At 41.2% G+C, this 19,166-nt stretch overlaps 1 protein-coding gene across 3 annotated transcripts in view; it reads left to right on the top strand.

Annotated features, from left to right (window-relative positions):
- Positions 1 to 19,166, top strand: part of LOC111662300 (plasma membrane calcium-transporting ATPase 1-like) — an 82,502-nt gene that overhangs the window by 14,368 nt on the left and 48,968 nt on the right. Inside the window, exon 1 of one of the 3 annotated variants that reach the window (XM_087176569.1) lies at positions 10,984 to 11,078. The exons of the other annotated variants lie outside the window; for them this stretch is intronic. The gene's annotated coding sequence lies outside the window, so the exon portion shown is untranslated. Of the gene's footprint in view, positions 1 to 10,983; positions 11,079 to 19,166 lie in introns of those variants that run through there. 3 annotated transcript variants of the gene reach the window in all.

The following is a 19,166-nucleotide window of genomic DNA, read 5'->3' as shown; positions in this document are numbered from 1 at the left end:
AAACACGCAGCTCAGATCTGAACACACACTCTGCTGTCACAGCTAAGACACCCCAAACTGGGACAAGATGAAATCTGTGAAAACATAAAAAGAAAAAACATCAGAGAGGAACGGGGACCTGCTCGCTCCTCTGCTGTTTGACACAGATGTTCTCAGCCATCCACTTCAGTTTCTTGAAATCTAAATATCGTTAGAACTCAGTGACTTCTGACTCTGAGGTCCAGAATCAGATCTGGAGGTTCGTTCTTCTGACCTGTCATTCTGTCCGAATCTCGGTTCAGCCAGCGAGCCTTTGACCTCAGCTCTGTGAGATCACGAGCTCAGTGAAACTGAAGTGGCTTTTCATTTCCAAGTTCAGCTAAGTGCGCTTGTGTCCATGCACCACGGTTTCTCACACCACGTTTTCATGTGACTTTAAATGCGTGATTAATGTGTTCTGCTTTCAACAGCATGTGGGGAGCTCAGAAAAGTAGAAACGATGCTATACAGTATGTCCAGACGAAAATGGCGGCTGACGCTCAAGTGGTAGAACAGGTAGTCCATACATTTCATGGTTGGTGGTTTGATCTCCAGTTCCTCATGTCTAGGTTTTGAGGTGTCCCTGAGCAACCCTGTCTCCTAGGAATCCCAATCAATACTACTAAAGTGGTTACCTGCTGTTTAATGGCAGCAGAGTCGGCAGGCTGTGGTTGGGGTGGGTGGTGCCCAAGGTTCACATCCTGTCCTGTCTGTGGTTTCTAAAAGTTGTTAGTAAGATGAACGTCTGCCCTTGTTTCCTGAGCTGCTCTTCTTCATCATGCTTTGTTTATTATGTAATAAAATGTATTTCGTCCATGCAATGTTTCAAAATAACTTCCCGACAAAAAGTGCAGAAGATCTAGAAATCTACTACATGAAACTTACCTCTGCAAGTGAACACCAAACCCAAATTTTTTTCCTATGTTTCCACACCCCAATCAATTGAATTCATATTTACATGTGAATCAATTTTTTTTTAGATATTTTTTTAAACCCTGCACACGCTGACATGTGCTGTCTTTATGTTATAATTTTTGTAGATCCTTAAACTGAGTCTGAAACTGATGACTGACTGTTTCCTGTCACCTCCTCACATCACATTCCTCCTGTGAATACAAGCCTGTCACACACTCAGCTGCTCTCTGATTGGACTGCGAGATATACTCCTCCCAGCCATTAACATGAATGGCAGCCTGTGTGTTCTGCATTCACGCACTCTCTGTTATTTTTTTCATAAAACTCAGGAATGTTTGGTGTCACATTGTCCAACTGGTTTTCAGCCCAACAAACAGCAGACTGTGAAGCTTTTTTTCCACTCTGCTCTCAGTCACAAGATGCTCCACCAACAGTCATCTGAGGCTGAATAATGTGCTCTCTCACTGCTGAGCTCTGGGGTTATTTTTCTGTGCAATTGGAAAAAAATATCCAACCAAATGTTGTGCACAACGGAGATGATTAGGATTTCACAATGTAGTGGTTGCCTGATAGTCAGATCAGGTTTTTTGGTTTTGTTATGTCATAAAACAGCATATCCATAAACATCAACTGTAGTCATTTTTTTCTTCTACAGGAACTTAGCCTGTAGCCTGTACCGCACCTGAAAATGTAAGTGTACTTTTGAAAACCTTGTGAGTACAAGGATCTCCCTTCCATCTTCCTACTGTATTTTACAAGCTGGGGCTTCATTAAAAATGCAGCAGCGGTACAGACCATCTCAGTTGTTGCAAAACAACAGGGCGTTGTGACCGAAGCTGATTAATGCATGTAGTAAGATGGTTCTTGCTGGCCCAGGGATTTAAGGCACTGACCACAACATCCCTAATTTGAGTCTGACCTGGGATCTTTGTTACATGTCAGTCCTTCATCTCTATTGATTGGAAAGACATAAAATGCCCCCAAAATACTCAGTTTTCTTTTCCTAACATTGCAAAATGCTGCTGTGTTAACACCTGTGAAGTGAACGAACAATGTGATCGATCTATAAATCACCTGCTGAGCTGAATCATCATCTCATGATCGAATTGGATACGAAATGACATTGTTTGTGATTGCATCATTAAATGCGTGGCCTTTCTGCCAGCTCGCCAGCTGTCTGCAAATATTAGACTGATGTCAAGAAACGCAAACAGCAGGAACAGATGAAATGCTGTGCTGAGTTTTTCTGCTCTACCTGTGCTGAAACTGATTATTAAACTGCATCTCTGTGCTCTACTTCATTTAAGCATCTGGTACTGACAGTCCATAGCTATACATGGTAACCTCTATTTTGCGATTATGCCTAACGATGACAGCCTCGTCCTCAGATCAGCTGTCTTGCACACAAAGTGGACAATGGAGAATGGCACGCAACAAGGATCCCAGGCCAGACCACCAATGCCATCAACCCCTGAAAGCACCTGGAACTTGGATTAACTATCACAACCTGAGAAGGGCAAAAATTTAGCTCGTCCCCAAAGCAGTCGGAGACCAGTGAGGAAAAAAGCAGATTCAGAGAAAACAGGTAAATGTTACCAGAGGTTTTCAAACTGAAGGGCTGAAGGGAGGGACGTGACGCGATGCGATGCAAAGATAATGTGCGAAGTGAATCGGTATCAGTATCAAAGTAATCCAGTGACAGCTGCCTGAACATCCATGGGCACATTTTAAACTGGAGCCGCTAATAGCTATTGGCATATTTCTAATTGTGCCAATTTGACAAAATGTAAACAAATAGAGGCCGATGGGTTGCGTTATGTTTCAATAAGTCTCTGCAGCAGAGAAGGGCTGAGAGAGCGGTTCTACCGGTGAAGTTCATCCAGACAGTTACAAAGGTTGCTGCCTGACTGTAAGGACATTAAACTAAAAGATTTTTCTGTCTGCAGTGTGAGGCTGTAGCAGAATCAATCAGTTAGACAGATGGATTCTCCATCTTCTTCCAGGACTCTCCTGAGACGGAGCTGGACAGACTGCACAGGTGAATAATGACCCCCATACTTTTCTAACTGGCACTTTTATTTATTCCTGTGATTGACAGGAAAAAATGTTGCTTTGAATACATTTCTTACAGCCTGCACTGTATATATCCAGCCTTTCCTCTGGCGCTCTGTTTGTGTTGTTGTTTCCTGCGTTTATCGGCATCCAGCGCCATCATTGTTAAGTCAAGTCCTACAGAAAACAATCTGCTGTCGTCTGACTGCTAGTTAACAGCAAAACCGCCACCTGAATATCACCAATAGACATTGGAGAGCCCTGTGATGCGTATGACTGTGAAGGAGGACTGTAGGGCTGGTGTCACAAAGACGGACTTACCAGTGTTAGCAAAGTGTCTGTTCAATCCACATTGACTCCAATGTGTAATGCCAGAAATTTACTGAACGAAAACAGTTGTGCAGTTGGCTCCATGAGGAGTATACAGGAAGAAAACTGCATTTTTTTATTGACTGATTCATCGATTTTTAGTTCCCAGCCCACAGCAGCTCTGTATGTCCACAAAGAAACTAAAGCCCTTGATCCGTCATTGTAGTTGATAAATGAACAACGTATCGACGGCAGGAGATTTGTGAGATTTGAACAGCTGCCTGTGGAGATTACACTGAATCAAACGTTACACTGAGATCTTTAGGAGGACTGATTTTATATGACTAATTAAACTCTGGATAATTAAGACTCTTTTCAAACTCATAAACATAACCGTGTGTCGTTCTGCAGAAAACGGTCAATCATTCCAACTTGCTGCTAGCGCCTCCGTTGTTCTGTCTCTTCTCATACTTTAAGGGAAGATCACAGTGATTATTAATGCCACAGGTCTGACTGGGGTGTCGACCTCTTCAGACTATTTCTCTTCTCCATGCACCTTGCAGAAAAGTAAGTAAAGTTGCATACTTTGTTTTTCACCTCCTGATATACATGGAGGTTATGTCTGCTGCTTTTCAGTCAACAGGGAAGAAGAGAAAATATGTTTCTTTATAGATTTATATAGATGCCTGTTATAGCACCTTTAATGAAACATGACTCACTTCAGTGTTTCCTGCAGGAAATAGGTCAACAGAGGTGGAGAAGTTTTTCCGTCTACAGTTCTATTGACTTTTCTTAACTTGTAAACTTGCAGTTTTCATTTCTCTCAACATTGCAAAACTATTTACTCACTCATTCGTTAAATTGGTGGCCTTCGTTGTTTCGTTTAGCAGTTCTGCTTGTTTTCCCTGAATCTTGACATCACACTCCACGAAGGTGTAGCAATTTCTTTTAATGTTCCTGGAGGAGTTTATTTTACTTTATTTCTGCTGCAGTAACACAATGTGGAAAACACTGTAAATGTCTAAGTTGCTGTCTGATTTTCTGACTCCGCAGTTGTTCATGCTACAGGCGAGTCCAACATGACAGCTGGTCTAACGTTTCAAAATTCATGATGATGACAGAAGTTCAAACTGAGACTCGCAAACAGACGCTCACAGACAGTAACTGTTCCTCAGCACTGAAGATATGAGGAGACATTCGTGTCAATAAAGTTTAGTGGAGAGGAGAGATAATGTCAGCTGTTAGGCGTAGTCGGTGGTGGCTGTGCACAGAGTGCAAACTTATGACTTGGGTCCAAGGGCTTTTCTGTTTGTTTCTGTCTGTGTTTACATTTAGTTGTAATAAATGACAAATGACCAAGGTGGGACTGAAGGCAAGGAAAGCAAGAGCTGTACATTTTTGATAAGTTAAAAGGTTAAAGGTAAATATGGGTAAAATGTGTCACAACATACCATAGATGAAGCATTGTGGTGCTACAGAGATGTCCCAGCCAACAATTAATTTCCTCCAGATGTAAGGGAACATGCTTGTTTGGTACAAGACCCAACAAGAATCACATCATAAGAATTTTTTTTTTTTTTTTTTTCAGCGAAAATTAAATGCAACTGAAATTGTGACTCACACTGCAATTGCAATATCTGCCAAAACAATTGCAATATGATTTCTTGGCATGTTACTGTTCAGCCGCATCGAAGTGTTTTATCTGGAACATAAAACAAAGGAGGAAGGAAAGAAACTGATTGCCGTCCAAACAGCTCAACACTTCCTTCTTGATAAGCAGCAGAAACACAGTGGCTTTAAATCCGAGCGGCTGGTTCAGAACAGGAACCTGCTGATTGCTCCCACTGCTCCCAGGACAGTGGGTCTGGAGGCTTCTGGTCCTTGAAGATGATTAGGAGTGTTCAGACTAAAAAGGAGTGTTAAGTCCAGCTATTGAGATTAGCTGCTTCCATTGGCTGGTTGTGACCTGTGCTGCCATGTTTATATGTAAAGCAGCTCACTGAGTCAGACAGGGTCACTAACACATTCATTTCTTATTCATTCATGCGCTGTATGTCCTTGTTAGATACAAGCTGCTTCTATTATGTGCAGACCCTGACTATGTTCAAACATTTTGACTCAAAACAATTATAACAATTTAATTAACAATTGTTTGTCTTTTTAATGATATTTTTCAGAGCTCAAGGGGGCAGAAACTTTCAGACAGCATTTACACCATATAACATAAATATATAACAATAAAACCCTCAATTCAACATTTATAATTTAGGGCAAGACACCAATGAAATATGATGCACTGTAAAACACCCTGCTGTGTTTGACACAAAAAAACCAAAAAAAAAAAAACCACATAAACGTGATGTCAGACTGAATAATGAAGAGAAACTAAATGGAATTTCATTCTGATTATTAGGATATTTTTCCTACCCTTAATTAGACTGAACCAGTATCCATCAAGATAATGAAGAAACTTCTAATGGGGATATCCCATTCTAGAGGTGCAACTAAATGATTGCTGATTAATCGATTAGCTGATCAACAGAAAATTAGTTGGCAACTATTTTGATAATTGATTATTGGTTTAAGTTATTTTTTAAGAGCAAAAAAGCCAAAAAACCCCCTGGTTTGGGATCGTTGGTCACATCAGACTTTTAAAATTGTCACATTGGAAACAGTGATGGACATGTTCGAAATTTTCTTACATTTTATAGAGCCAAAGGATTTATACATTGATCAAGTAACTAATAATCAGATTAATCGGTAATGAAAATAGTCTTTGTTTGCTTTGTTTGTCTGTTCCATTCACACGTGTTCAGAGGTTAACTGTGCAGCTGCAGTGTTGGGAGTGAACCTGAATCAGTTCCAAAATAACCAGTCGATAAACAAATGAAGCTTCTGCTGTGGTGTCATCTGATACCTATTGTAATATAATGTCACAAACTGGCTTGTCGGGTTTGTTGTCCCTTTGTGTTGTCTTGTCAGGATGTTAGCGGCCCTGTGCTGTCATTTTTTCAGCATCTTCTTCATTTACCTGATGAGGAAAATGCTGGCATGTCCCACTTGGTGTGTCCGTGTCCTGCTTATCTACGAACTGCAGACAACCACTGTTATCTCACATGTTAGAGACACTCTCCATGTCTCGTTGGCATTCCTTGGCTCTTGTGATGTTCTTAAAGGAGAAACTGTCCATGTGTCTGTGGTTGTAACGTAAAGCCATTTCAGGCACAGTTTCATAGACACAGCAAGCGTTTCTCAGTTAGTTCAATTTGAAATCCACATATAGACAAGGAGGGTCCAAATACTCAGAAGTGTTGGTGCTCTGCCCCTTTTAATGCTGACTGTTAAAATCTACTGCAATTCCTTAAGTGCCCAAACCTCAATAATGTGTATCACATCAGCTTTTTGGTAAACAATATCGCCATGCATTCAGTTCCAAAAAAAGATGTTGTGGTTCTGATGTGGGTCATAAACAGGACTTTTAATATTTGAAATGTAAAATAAAAATCCTCAGTGTGCAACTGCAACAGGCCACACCCATACCTCGACCTCCGGTGGCAGGCGTTCCTAAAATGGATGTCCGTCCGTTTGCTGACTTTGTTAAAAAGAAAAAACAGCTACGTATAGTGATGTTAGCTTGTACTCATTGAGGCAGCAGAGGCACCACGAGTAAACACAACACAAGGACCAGATTTTTCCCCAGTGGAAAAAATGCAGGTATGTAAACATAAAAAAAGCCCACAAAGTTGATAATTATACGGAACACTTCACTATCATTAATCTCTATAACTATTCATACACACTCACTGCAGCTTCTATTATTTCACCTGCAGCTCTATAAACAAGAATTTCAGTATTTCCTGAATGAGAGGTCAGTCCCACTTCCCCACTTCCCCTCTCGACCTGGCAGGATATTGGAGCGCCTCGGGGTACCGCATGTTGGAGGGGCCAATTCACAAGCAGCACTCTCCCTGTTCCTCATAGAAATTAATGGAAATTATGTATTTTAGGCTATGTATAATTATATAAATAATGCTACAAGAGCTTTGTACAAATAAGTTGAAATAATCACGTTAATTTAAATTTGTATGAACCGCTTTTTTTTTTTGTTTAGTTTTTTTAAAGTAGCGGCTCAAGTTAACATAAATATTCCAAGAGCAGAAGTGAAATGGGCCAGTTCCTTTCTCCTCACTGAGGGTGTTGATATGACTGACTAGTTAAGACAACAAACAGCAACAGTTATGACTCAATCCTCAGGATTTTCAGTAAGAATTGATGATCAGTCTAAACTCCTTTGATTGAAGCCGCAGAGGGTTTTTTTAGTTTGGGGCTCCACCTGTTAGTATCCAGCCCAGAGGAGGTCAGCTGGCTCCAACCCCAGCTGCAGGTACTGTCACCTGGGCCATATCAAAGGCAGGACGGCCCACCCTCACAGCCCTGTGGAGCTCGTTAGCTGTCAGAGCTAATTGGGAGGGTTTTTATTGCACAGATGCTGACGCACTTCAAAGGAGTTCCCCTTCAAAGAGCACACAGGTCAGAGTGGGAATAGGAGGAGGAAAAGGAATATATGAATGATTTCATGTTAAATAGTTTGACTCTGAGGTATTCCCTTATAGAACAGAGTGAAGGACAGATGAACCTGGAGAGAAGCCGTTTATCAAAATTATATTTTTGTTAAAGTGACAACTTTACTTTACTTCTCATTGTGAAGTAAATGTTTACTGCACAGTGAAGTGGTTATTGAATGATGGCATCATCGGCGTTCAGCTCGGCTCCCTGTAAGCCTCGCTTTCTCTGTGCAATTCTTTCTTTCTGGCACGATAATTCGTAGGAAAAAAACGGTGGTACGACCAGAGTAACTGTGGAAACTCTACCCAGCAACAGAGGAGGCGAAGGACGTGAAGAGGGCGAGTGATGGACACAGAGGTGACACAGTAGCGAACCACGGACAGGCATTTACTCGATGGAGATTAAGCCCCGGACTTCTCCGCTCGGACCGACTTCGTGGACTCTTTACACTTAAGTGGCAGCACACCAATGTGGCGGCCCTGCGGGCAAACTCCGCCTCTGATGAAGCCAATGAGATGTGGCTGAAAGCCCTGGAAAAACAAGTTGACCTTGTGAAAAATGTTTTTTTTTGTTTTTTTTTTTCAAAATTGCAGGACAGTTTTGTGAAAATCAAATCCAACAAGAATCATCTTGTCATCTTGCAGAAGGCAGATCAGACCTGTGGGCGACCCACGTGGAGCTGACTGTTTCATTAAAGGCGCAAACATTAAAGGGACATGGCTCCAAATCTTTCAGCTCTGCTAAGTGTGTTTGAATTTGCAGCTTGTTTCCCTTCATGTGCTGCAACAATGGAGGCTTTTATCAGACTGTTCCTGATACACACTCACACCTGGGGACTGATCAGCACCACTGGTTTCTGATGTGTCCATATACACACACTCACTCACTCACTCACTCACTCACTCACTCACTCACTCACTCACTCACTCGCTCGCTCACTCACCCTCTCTCTCTCTCTCCCAGGCTGCTGCAGGTCTTTTTCAGTGTATTTAGGTTATGATCAGTGTGGCTCAGGAGTCTCCAGTGATGGACAGGCTGATTATTGAATCTCTGGACGCTCTCCAGATGTTGCTGCTTTGTTTGGTCCAGATCTGTCTTCTTCCTGGTGCCGCTGTTCGGTGTAACAATGATATGAAGGACATGAAGGACGCATCCTCCATGATGCTGCCTCCAGTATCATTCAGAGTTTATCACCAGTGTCTCTCTCTCCACTTCTTTGTCTCTCTGACTTCACTGCGTCCACTCACTTCATCTAATGGATTCATTGTCAACAGGCACTCACACACAGCTAGGGATTACTGCAGCTTCTATTAGTGTCATAATTGGTCCATAAATCTCAATTAAAATGAGCAGCTGTGTCATCAACGCGATTAGTAGAAGCTAGATTCTTAAATAACAAGTTACATCTTTTGTAACACAAAACAGTTGAAATTTGTATTGTCACTGTGATGAGACAGATGTCTTAATTTCCCCACCAAATAAACTACTTGAAAAGATCTGATGAGGGATTGTGAGGGAGTCTGAACTGGATTGAGATCGATAAAATGCCATCAAACACCATCCCTATACTCTGCATGTGTGGTTTATTGTCAATATTATCCCATAGGATCTTTACGCTCGGGCTGATAATTTCATCACTGATTAATCTCCCGATTACTTTCTCCAATAATGTATTAATCGTTTATAAAATCCTACAAGTGTCTTGTTCTGTCCAACCAATAACTGAAAATCCCAAAGATGTTCAGTTTTCTCTATAGAAGACGAAGAAAACCAGCAACAGTGGCGTCTTTGGCATGTGTGCTTAAAATACAATGCAAAATCAAGGAATCGATAGCTTTAGTTGTTGATTAATTGACTTGATTAATCTCGTACTCCCTACTTCACTTTACACAATTTTATTACCTTAAAAATGTTTAAATCTGGTATCGGTTTTACACGTTGAACATCTTAACGCAGCAAAAACTGGGAGCAAAGGAGACAACAAACTACTTCTTTCTCAACTCAAACTTTTACTGCCACGGATGTTTCTAACACAATTGATAGAGACAACAAACTCCCACAAAGGCTTCAGGAGAAATACAGCAAAGCTAGCAAGCACTTAGTGTAAAAAACAGTGATGAAGGGATTGGTGTAGGGGGCGTACGGGAGGAGGAAGTGAATTCCAGAGTTTTGGAGTCATAGCGCCGAGTCCACAAAGGGTCGGCCCTTGGCAGTGTCAGCTAGTGTCATGGAAACGGAATCCATCCCAACGACACACACACACACACACAGGCGGACATGTTTGTGTCTGTTGTGTTGTGTCCGACGTTTGTGTTACATATGAGCGGTACACACACACACAGAGCTTTGTGGACGTGGTAGAGAACATTTATATCAAATGAACCTTTGTGGCCACTTGGGTAAAATATAATGTGGGCTTCAGTCAGCATCGTCGTGCTAACATTCGATGTGTTAACACACTTTTAATGTCTCAAAATGAGTTTGGAAGCAGTAACTTGGTGTGTAAAGACCTAAGAGCTCGGCGGGGGCACGCATGAGAAACCACAGGATTTTGGCCAACTGGCTCGCCACGGTTTGATGCTTTGCTGCAGAGAGGGAAGAGCTACAGACAAGACAGTCAAATAATGAGATGCACTGTTAACCCAGCACACACACACACACACACATATGCAGCAGCAGCACAATACACAGTGGGGCCTCAGTCAGGCTGTCTAAACTGTCCACTCATCCAGGCAGTCGGTCAGGAATCTCAGGAATGAGCTTTCTGCACGGAAACCACAGTGCGTCGCCTGTGTCACTGAAAAGATTAAATTCAGTGTCTACAGGTTTATCAGTCCACACACAGTCTCTGTCCTTCTGTCACTCATCAGTATTCGACCACCTGGTTGGTAAAGACAGTTTGTCCCATGGAGAGCTGATAGCGTGTCAGAGGCAGACTTGCTATTGAAATTCTGAAAGCTTACTGCAGTGCTCTGAGGCAACAGGTTTTTTTGTCATCATAAAATTAAACTGACCATCTTTCTAGTTAATTGGGAAGGCCCCTCCCTCTTCTTATCTGACTGGACAGCAGAGAGCTGCGGTGACGTAGCATTTTTCATCTGCTTGACAGTTGAGGATTTCTTTCAGTTTGCTGCGCTTGGAATGCAAAACCACAGAAATCCGACCGGTGAGGGTGAAGTGCATGAACAGACAAATAGGAAACACCTGAACTGTTTCCTGTGAGTATGAGTCATTTACCAAGTAGTGTGTGTGTGTGTGTGTGTGTGTGTGTGTGTGTGTGTGTGTGTGTGTGTGTGTGTGTGTGTGTGTGCAGGTCTAAACTGTGTGCAAAATTGTAAGATGATCCTTGTTAATTGTCCATATTGTGTCATCACCTGAGAGCATCATTAACACACACTGAATTGAGACAAACAGCTGTGTGTGTGTGTGTGTCTGTGTGTGTGTCTGTGTGTGTGTGTGTGTTTGTGTGTGTGTCTGTGTGTAAACGTCCCAGAGATGATTCCTGGACAGTCGAGGATTTGAGTTGTGCGTGTTTGTGTGGGTGTCTGATGCTCCACAGTGAGTCCAGACCTCTGCCTCGTCTCTCTGCAGTGTGGGGATTTCCTTTTTCCACTCCGGTCACATGACTGCAGATATGGGTGTGGTCTCCTGCATTCCTGGCCTCACTCTTTTTTCTCTCTCGATCTCTTGTTACTGTCTGGCATGCTGCGACACTCTCTCCCTCAAACACACACATGCACACACACATTGTCGTCTAGACCAAACACGGTCTCGGCTGGTTGACGTGCCCTGCATGTGGAAATGTCTCTGTGAAGTCAATGTGACATGATTCAATGGGATTGTGTGTGTGTGTGTGCGTGTGTGTGTGTGTGTGTGTGTGTGTGTGATCTGTTGCTGGGTGCAACAAGAATAAAGTTCCTCTCTGTAGGGAGGGTGTGGCTAGCAGCGCACTCGTGTGTGTGCGTGTGTGTGTGTGTGCGTGTGTGTGTGTGTGTGTGTTTGAGGGCTGCTGCTTTAGTATGCAGAGCAGGTGTGTCTGCAGAGGCAGAGAGCAGAGAGGAGGAAGAGGAGGGAGGATAACAGCAGCTGAACAGAGGGACGGTCTGATGGAGGATAATAAAAAGAGAGAAGAATCAAACCTTTATTTGACCTAAAACCGATCGTGTGAGAAAGAGAGAGAAGACATGTTGAATTCCTCCAACAATTTTTTGTATCTACACAGTCAGAAACATATCAGTAGCTGGACTCTAATTTTTGAGAATAAAAGTCAAAGTCTCTAAAGTTAGATAAGCCGACTGCCTGACAAGCTGAATTCTGGGGGAAAAACACACCATCACATGTTGACCTTTCTGAAGCTTGTGAATTGACACACCTCGTTCACCTTGTGCAGAATTCAGTCATATTGAACTCTGATGCAAATAACCACGAGGCTCTCCAATGCCCAGCCAGTGTAAGATAAGGGGTGGGGCTGACCTGATTCAGGAAATGATGTTTTCTCATATCTTTGTTTTGTAACTGAATGTCGCAATAATCCAACCAGGAGAGAAGGAGGGAATCTGATTGGCTGCTGTGACTGCAAGGGTGGAGATTATTGACAGTCAAGTGTTTGATAAAAAGCTTTATAATTTACAACTTTGTGGAATTATGTTGTGGCTTGCTAGCACAGTATAGAATGTCTACAACTCTACCCACGCTATTTCCTGCCCCGCCCCCCACCTGTTTTTGGCCACACTGCACAAGCAAATTTCCCCTATCAAATTTAGGTCTGACTGCAGCTTAACTCTGCACAAACTGCTGGTTAATGACTGTGACAGTGAGGAGCTCATGCACCTTCCAAAATAAAAGGTAAAACTGATGAGCATTTTTATTCAGACTGGAACTAAATTCTATAATAACTATATATACTATTGTTAAACAGCTGATTAAAATTTTTCTTTTTTGAGCATTGCAGTCAGAAAGTATCGGACAGGTTACAGATTGGAGGACAGTTTTAAAGATTTGCAGATATATTGCAATATAATTTTGGGCTGTGACGGTCACGATGGCCGTTTGCTCGCTCACTGTCAATGACCTCTCACCTCTTCCCGGCAGATGTTTCGGTCTGGTGTTCAGAGACAGCTGTCGGTCTCATCCACGTCTATTTCACACTCCAGGCTCCTCACTGTTGTACTGATGATCCCCACAGCTGTCACATGTAATGTCGTTAGAGCTGAAATGATGAGCTGATGGACTGATTGACGAGCCAATCAACAGATAAATGATCTGCAACTTTTTAAAGAATTGATTGTCTGAGGTATTTATGAGTTAAAACTCCAACCTTTCTCTGGTTCCAGCTTCTACATTTTCTTACAATTTTTGATTGTTTTAAGGACTAAATGATTGATCCAACTTTGCATTTAATTAATTAATTAATCAATCAATAATTAAAAAATAATTGTAATAGTAGGGAAAACTGAGGTTTTTAGTTTTGAATCCTGGACACAATGAAAAAATGTTTTATTAATTTTATTGCTATAATTCGTCCCCTTTAACATAAGAAAAATCCCTTTTAAAATGTTTTACATGTAAAAATTCAGTCTGCTGTTTAAATGTACATCTGATTTCCTAATAATAACTGCATGATGATGATAGTCAGTGTGAGTCATTGTGCTCCCCGGGTTTGTTTGGTTTACCCAAATATAATCCTGACAAGCGCGCAGTGCACTCTGCCAAAAAACACAACATGTCCTCACTGAGACGGATTATTTTTGAAAACTGTTGAATATGAACAGACGTGCCTACATGTTTATGTTTTCAGGTGTTTTCCAAAAACTTCTCTGTGTGCAATGAAACAGTGCAAAGATCAACCTCTTCTCCTTCCTTGAGTTTTCCACTGACCTCTACTCCACAGTGCATTGAACTCTCAAGTCAAAAATTTGAGAATCTTTCCATCTCTAAGCATTTAAGTTAACACAGCGTGTGACGGAGTGTTTGTAAAACAAAATGTGACTCGCTTCTGTAAACCACACAAACAATCTCAGCATTAATTATGAGGAAACAAAAGCAATATAACACTATAGAGTGTCCGCAGACAGACCCAGACACATCAGGTCCAGGACTGTCCCCTCAGCTGGCACACACACACACGCAGGCTTATCATATCACACACACACACACACACACACACACACGCAGGCTTATCATATCTCACACACACACACATATAAGCTGAGTGGCTGGCAACATGGTGGCTGCAGCATAATTTCATCTGGAGTCAATAACAAACAGATAAGATGGACAAAGAACAGACGCACTGTCTCTCTCTCTCTCTCTCTCTCTCGCTCACACACACACACACACACACACTGAAACCCTGGCTGTCTTATGGCTGCATAGATCATCTATATATAGACACAGCTAAAAGTCCTGACATCACTTCCTGTTGAGCTCTCATTGAAGGTTTTGTTTCTGGCCCGATTCATTCTGCAGTGTAGTTCCACTTCATCGATGAACCGCAGACTAATGCACATACGTTCAATAAATATGTAATAAAGTTAAGTTTCGGTCTCACCTCTCTCAGTTTGTCCATAGGTTCTCTGTTATGGGTAAATCAGTTGCTAGGAAACATCTATAGCACCATCCAGTCCAACAAACTATAGTCAAAACTAATATCTGGACACTTTCACTTTTATTTTTTGTTCTTCAGTCTCTGCAGCTTCAGCACATTCAATCTGAATTAAAATAATGGATACTGAATTAAAGTGCCAAGTCTCAGCTTTAATTTAAGTAGGTTTACATCAATATACAAAGAGCTGTGTGGGCAATATAGCTCTTTAAACACAAAGTGCCCACAGAGCCAGCTGCTCGTCTGGTTATGACCACGCAGAGCGCTGCTCAGTCGCACTGAGATCAGGCGACTGACTCGGCCTGTCGAGGATATTTCACCTCTTCACCTTGGAAAGCTGTTTGATTGCTTTGGCCTCTCTGTTTTTGTGGTTCACTCATGGGTTTGCGTCTTGTGGTGAAACCTCTGAGGTTTTGGTCGTGAAGCCTTCTCCTGAGTGTTGACAAGGAAACATCCTAGAGAGCATTGTCGACTTGCTCTGCAGTCAATATATTATACAAAGGAAACAGGTTTAAAACTCTCTAAGCTCAAGAGGTAATGTTTCTCGAGTGCTCTACAGCGACAGTGAATTGGGCTTTTTATTCAGAATTATTAAGGTTTGTAAGCACAAGGTCTCTATTCCGTTCACATTTAGATAAAACTAAACAACAGCAAATTTATTTTGTAGAAAAAGTCATTGTAAATGGATTAGACTTCCTATTGATGTAATGATGATATGTTGTTAATTCATACATCTGACAAGTGGCACATACGTTGATACTGAATGTGTCAGTAAAATGTTCCCAGACGATGCACTCAGGAAAATATTCAGTCTTGTTGTACAGTATCCAGTTGTAGTGACTACAGCGTTATTAAACAACCTTTGCCTAAACCTAACCACAGACGGGACCGTGTGTGAAACCGAGTCTCTGATGTCACAGATTAAGCATTTTGATGAAGTACCTGGTCGTTTTTGTCGACCACGTTCCACACTCTTTAAGTCGATAGCGGTCATGTATTAGACATATAGTTATGACTCGTGGTTCAGTCAACTGTTCCACCTGCCTGTAGTGATCAATAATCTCTCCATGTAAGAACCAGTTCATGTGGTGCAACATGTTTAAATTAATGCTAACCTCCATTTAGCAAAGGGTCGGCTAACGTGTGTTGACCCACTCAGTCTGGGATGTTTTTCATTTTTCTGTTTGTTGTACTGTAGTAGTTTAGATTAGATCAGATGAGATAAGATTACACTTTTTTTTTTGTCATTGCAGACGGTGAACACCAGTTGTGATCACAGTCCAATCATCACTCAGTTTACCTGCTCTGTCTGACTCAGCTTCTCTCATTTTGAGACAGAGCTCGTGTTTTTCAGCCAGACAATGTGCTCAGCTGTTGATGAGACCTGGTGAACACTGTATTTTTGTCGTGGTTTTATGTAATATATTATATTATGACTATTGTTGTGTACGACGTGTTGACTGCCGCTTTATCAGAAGTGTCCTGGTCTGCGCGACTGTAAGGAAGCTAACATCACCATCGACTTGAGTCGCACCCACAGAGGCTCTGATTGGCTCTTTTGTTTCTCCAGCACTGAGCAGCAAACTTCTGAATCACTTGAAAAGACCGTCGGTTCAAGTGTTTGGACCCAGGTTGAGTCAGACAGGAACAGAGCTTAGTGAGTGCAGATGGTCCAAAATAAAATCATGAAAACAGGAAGCAGCGTCTTCAGTATGAGATGAAGTTCAGCTGTCAGAACTCATCTCTGTCCATATTGTCCCACGTCTTTTCAAATCATTGTCCTTTTCTCTCTCTCTCTCTCTCTCTCTCTCTCTTTCGCACACAATCTGTATTCTCTCCGGATGTCTGATGCCATGTGTGGAGCAACATGCAAAGTGACAGTGTGGTGTAGCCGGTGGAGTGTGTGTGCGTTATGATTGTGTCATTAGTCTACGTTAATCAAACACTTACTAGTTAAAGCATAAGAGCCACACACACACTGTGTCACATGATAAAAGGTGTGTGTGTGTGTGTGTGTGTGTGTGTGTGTGTGTGTGTGTGTGTGTCAGCAGGTGTGTCATTAAGGTCTAAAAATGGGAATGCTTACCTTTAGACTGAAGTGGGTGTGGTGCTGCAGTGAACAAATGATTAAGGTGTGTGTGTTTGTGTGTGTGTGTGTGTGTGTGTGTGTGTGTGTGTGTCTTTGCATGTGTGTCTTTCCACAGTTCACAGGGACGTGCCAGTATCAAATTTCTATTTTGATAACTGAAATTGAAGCTTTGTTAGACCCGAATGCAGTTGGTTAAAAACTGGAAATTACTTCAGATGTCTTTTATATCCTCTGAGGTTTTATTACTCTGATTCTTTTTGGTTTTATTTACTGTTAATCAAAAAATCCTGCACACTGTGAAACACCTGTACTCACTTTATTTTCAGTAGTTTGGTCTGTAACTGATCTTTCTTTTTTTTTTTTTTTTAGATAAAAGTAACACGGCATTAACATTTGAAGAAAGTCTATTTTTATTATCTATTTGTTGCAGTAGTTGTATTCACTTCTTTTCACCTCAAATCAAATCAACTAAATATGTCATTTGTCGAGCTTTGATAAGGCTTTAGCGCCGCTCACCCGTCTGCACACAATCTCAGCATTACTACCAACAAATATCAAGGGCAGAGTTAAAGCTGACCTGTGAAGTGTAACATTGTGTGTGTGTGTGTGTGTGTGTGTGTGTGTGTGTGTGTGTGTGTGTGTGTGTGTGATCTAGATGCAGGGAGTTTCCTCTTTATCACTCATGTAAAATGCATGCTCTCTCTCAGTAAAGGTTACAGCTCAGCACAGATAAACTGGCCGCACCTCAGCAGGTTGACAAGCTGGTATAAGCATTGTAAATCATAGATTTAGACAGACAAGAACCCTGGTTCTCCGGCCCTGCAGCGACCGTCGTGTGTTTGTTTGAATGGTAAAAAGGCGCTCTGCTCCAGATAATGGCAGGAGCAATGTGCTGTGTAAACATTTCCCCTGAAAAAATGGTATAAGAAATTGTTGGTGTTGTTTAACCACAATGTTTTACTGTGGTATAAAATAAAACTGGTATACTGGGACATCTCTAGTGTCCTTCCTGGCTATCACAAGCATTTTGTCCCAGTGCTGACTAAATTCAGCACTGGTCACCTTCGCCAAATATTGCCCCTTTTTATTCTTGGTCTTACCAGAGAAAAGGTTTATCAGCTGATTTACAGTTCAGATCACAGTGAGCCAGTGTTTTCCTTACAAGCACACAAAAAGTCACTTCCTTATGTAATCAGCATTGTTATAGTTTCTGTTCACTCTGAGTTTATATAGTGGTGTTTGGGAAAAGTTGGGTTGTCTCAAAGGTTATGACTCAGTTTTCCAAAGTGGAAAAAAAAAAGTGAAGGATGTGAAAAGAATTTTAATCAAAAAAAAAATAAAGGAGTTTGACGAGAAGCCAGGAAACTGCTATTTTACCTGTTAACAGTTCTCTGGAAACTTTATTCATTTATTTATTTTAACAGTACTATCATTATTTTCACCAACAATCAGAACACACTAACTGATTGTTACTTTAATTTGAATAATTCATGTAGACTTACGTTACTATTTGGTCTGTTCTAATGAAATAGTTGCCAATTTCCTCTTCTTAGAACCTGCACAATTAAGTAATCTCGTTATCTATAATTAACACGTTCCATCACAATGACATCACCAACTATTTGTGTAATAAAACATTACAAAACATTAATGTGACGAGGTCTGTAGGCATTTAATTTCATTTAATTTCTCTGTTGTCTTATTGTAATAATGACTCGACTTCTGGTCTGGGAACAGCGGGATCATTACTGAACACAGAGAGAGGGCATCTGTCCCGATCTGTTTAAGATAACACACACACGTATTGACAGGGAACAATATGAAACATGAGGAGGAAAAAAAAAACCAAAAAAACAGTTTGAAACAGAAAATTAGGAAAACTGAAGAAACTTTGAGGTTAACAGACGGATTAAATTTCTATCTATCTTCTTTATTTATTTTTCACTTTGTCCACAGCACATCAGTGTTTCACACACAACAACAGTAATTAAAAAAAACTGTCTCAATCAAAACTAATCCTAAATCAAACATGATAAATACGAGACAGAAGCTACTAAGTCATAAGCTTTAAAGTCTTTTTTCTGACTTTAATGTGGATTTATGAATGTTTATCTGTGAAGGACATTGCATTGAAAGTACTTTACTATCTATTTCACCAAAATAATAGTCGGCCTGATTTCTAGCCTTGTGTGTATCGTAGTTCCTGGTATTTCAGAACCTACAAACATCAAATATTTGACACTTTTGCTTTAAAAAATGATGTTAATTTGATGATCAAAATAGTTGAGGATTAAATTAATTTTCTTCTCTATCAAAGATCTGTCCGTTCTGTGAGAAAACACCAAACACTTTCCTCACTTCATATCATTAAACATCAACTCAATGACACCACGGTGATATTGCTCCCTCTGTGCACCAGCTGCCAAATATTACACAAAACAGCATTTGGTTCATAAATGTCCCGTCATGTCTGAATGAAGCTTTAAGGAACAAAGAGCCGTCACTGTAACTGCGTGATGAAGCCAGCAATGTGACTGATTCGATGTCCGAGAAGAGCTTCAGATTCTGTCAATGTGACTTGCTCTCAAAATGGCTCCGTGCCCCCACCCCCCC

The sequence above is a fragment of the Seriola lalandi genome, unplaced genomic scaffold, assembly GCF_002814215.2.
Source record: "Seriola lalandi dorsalis isolate HSWRI2012SDOR001 ecotype SW California unplaced genomic scaffold, Sedor1 jcf7180002054561, whole genome shotgun sequence".
In the NCBI taxonomy this organism is placed as follows: Eukaryota; Metazoa; Chordata; class Actinopteri; order Carangiformes; family Carangidae; genus Seriola; species Seriola lalandi.
Note: the sequence above shows the minus strand (reverse complement) of the source record. Positions and strands in the feature narration are given on the sequence as shown.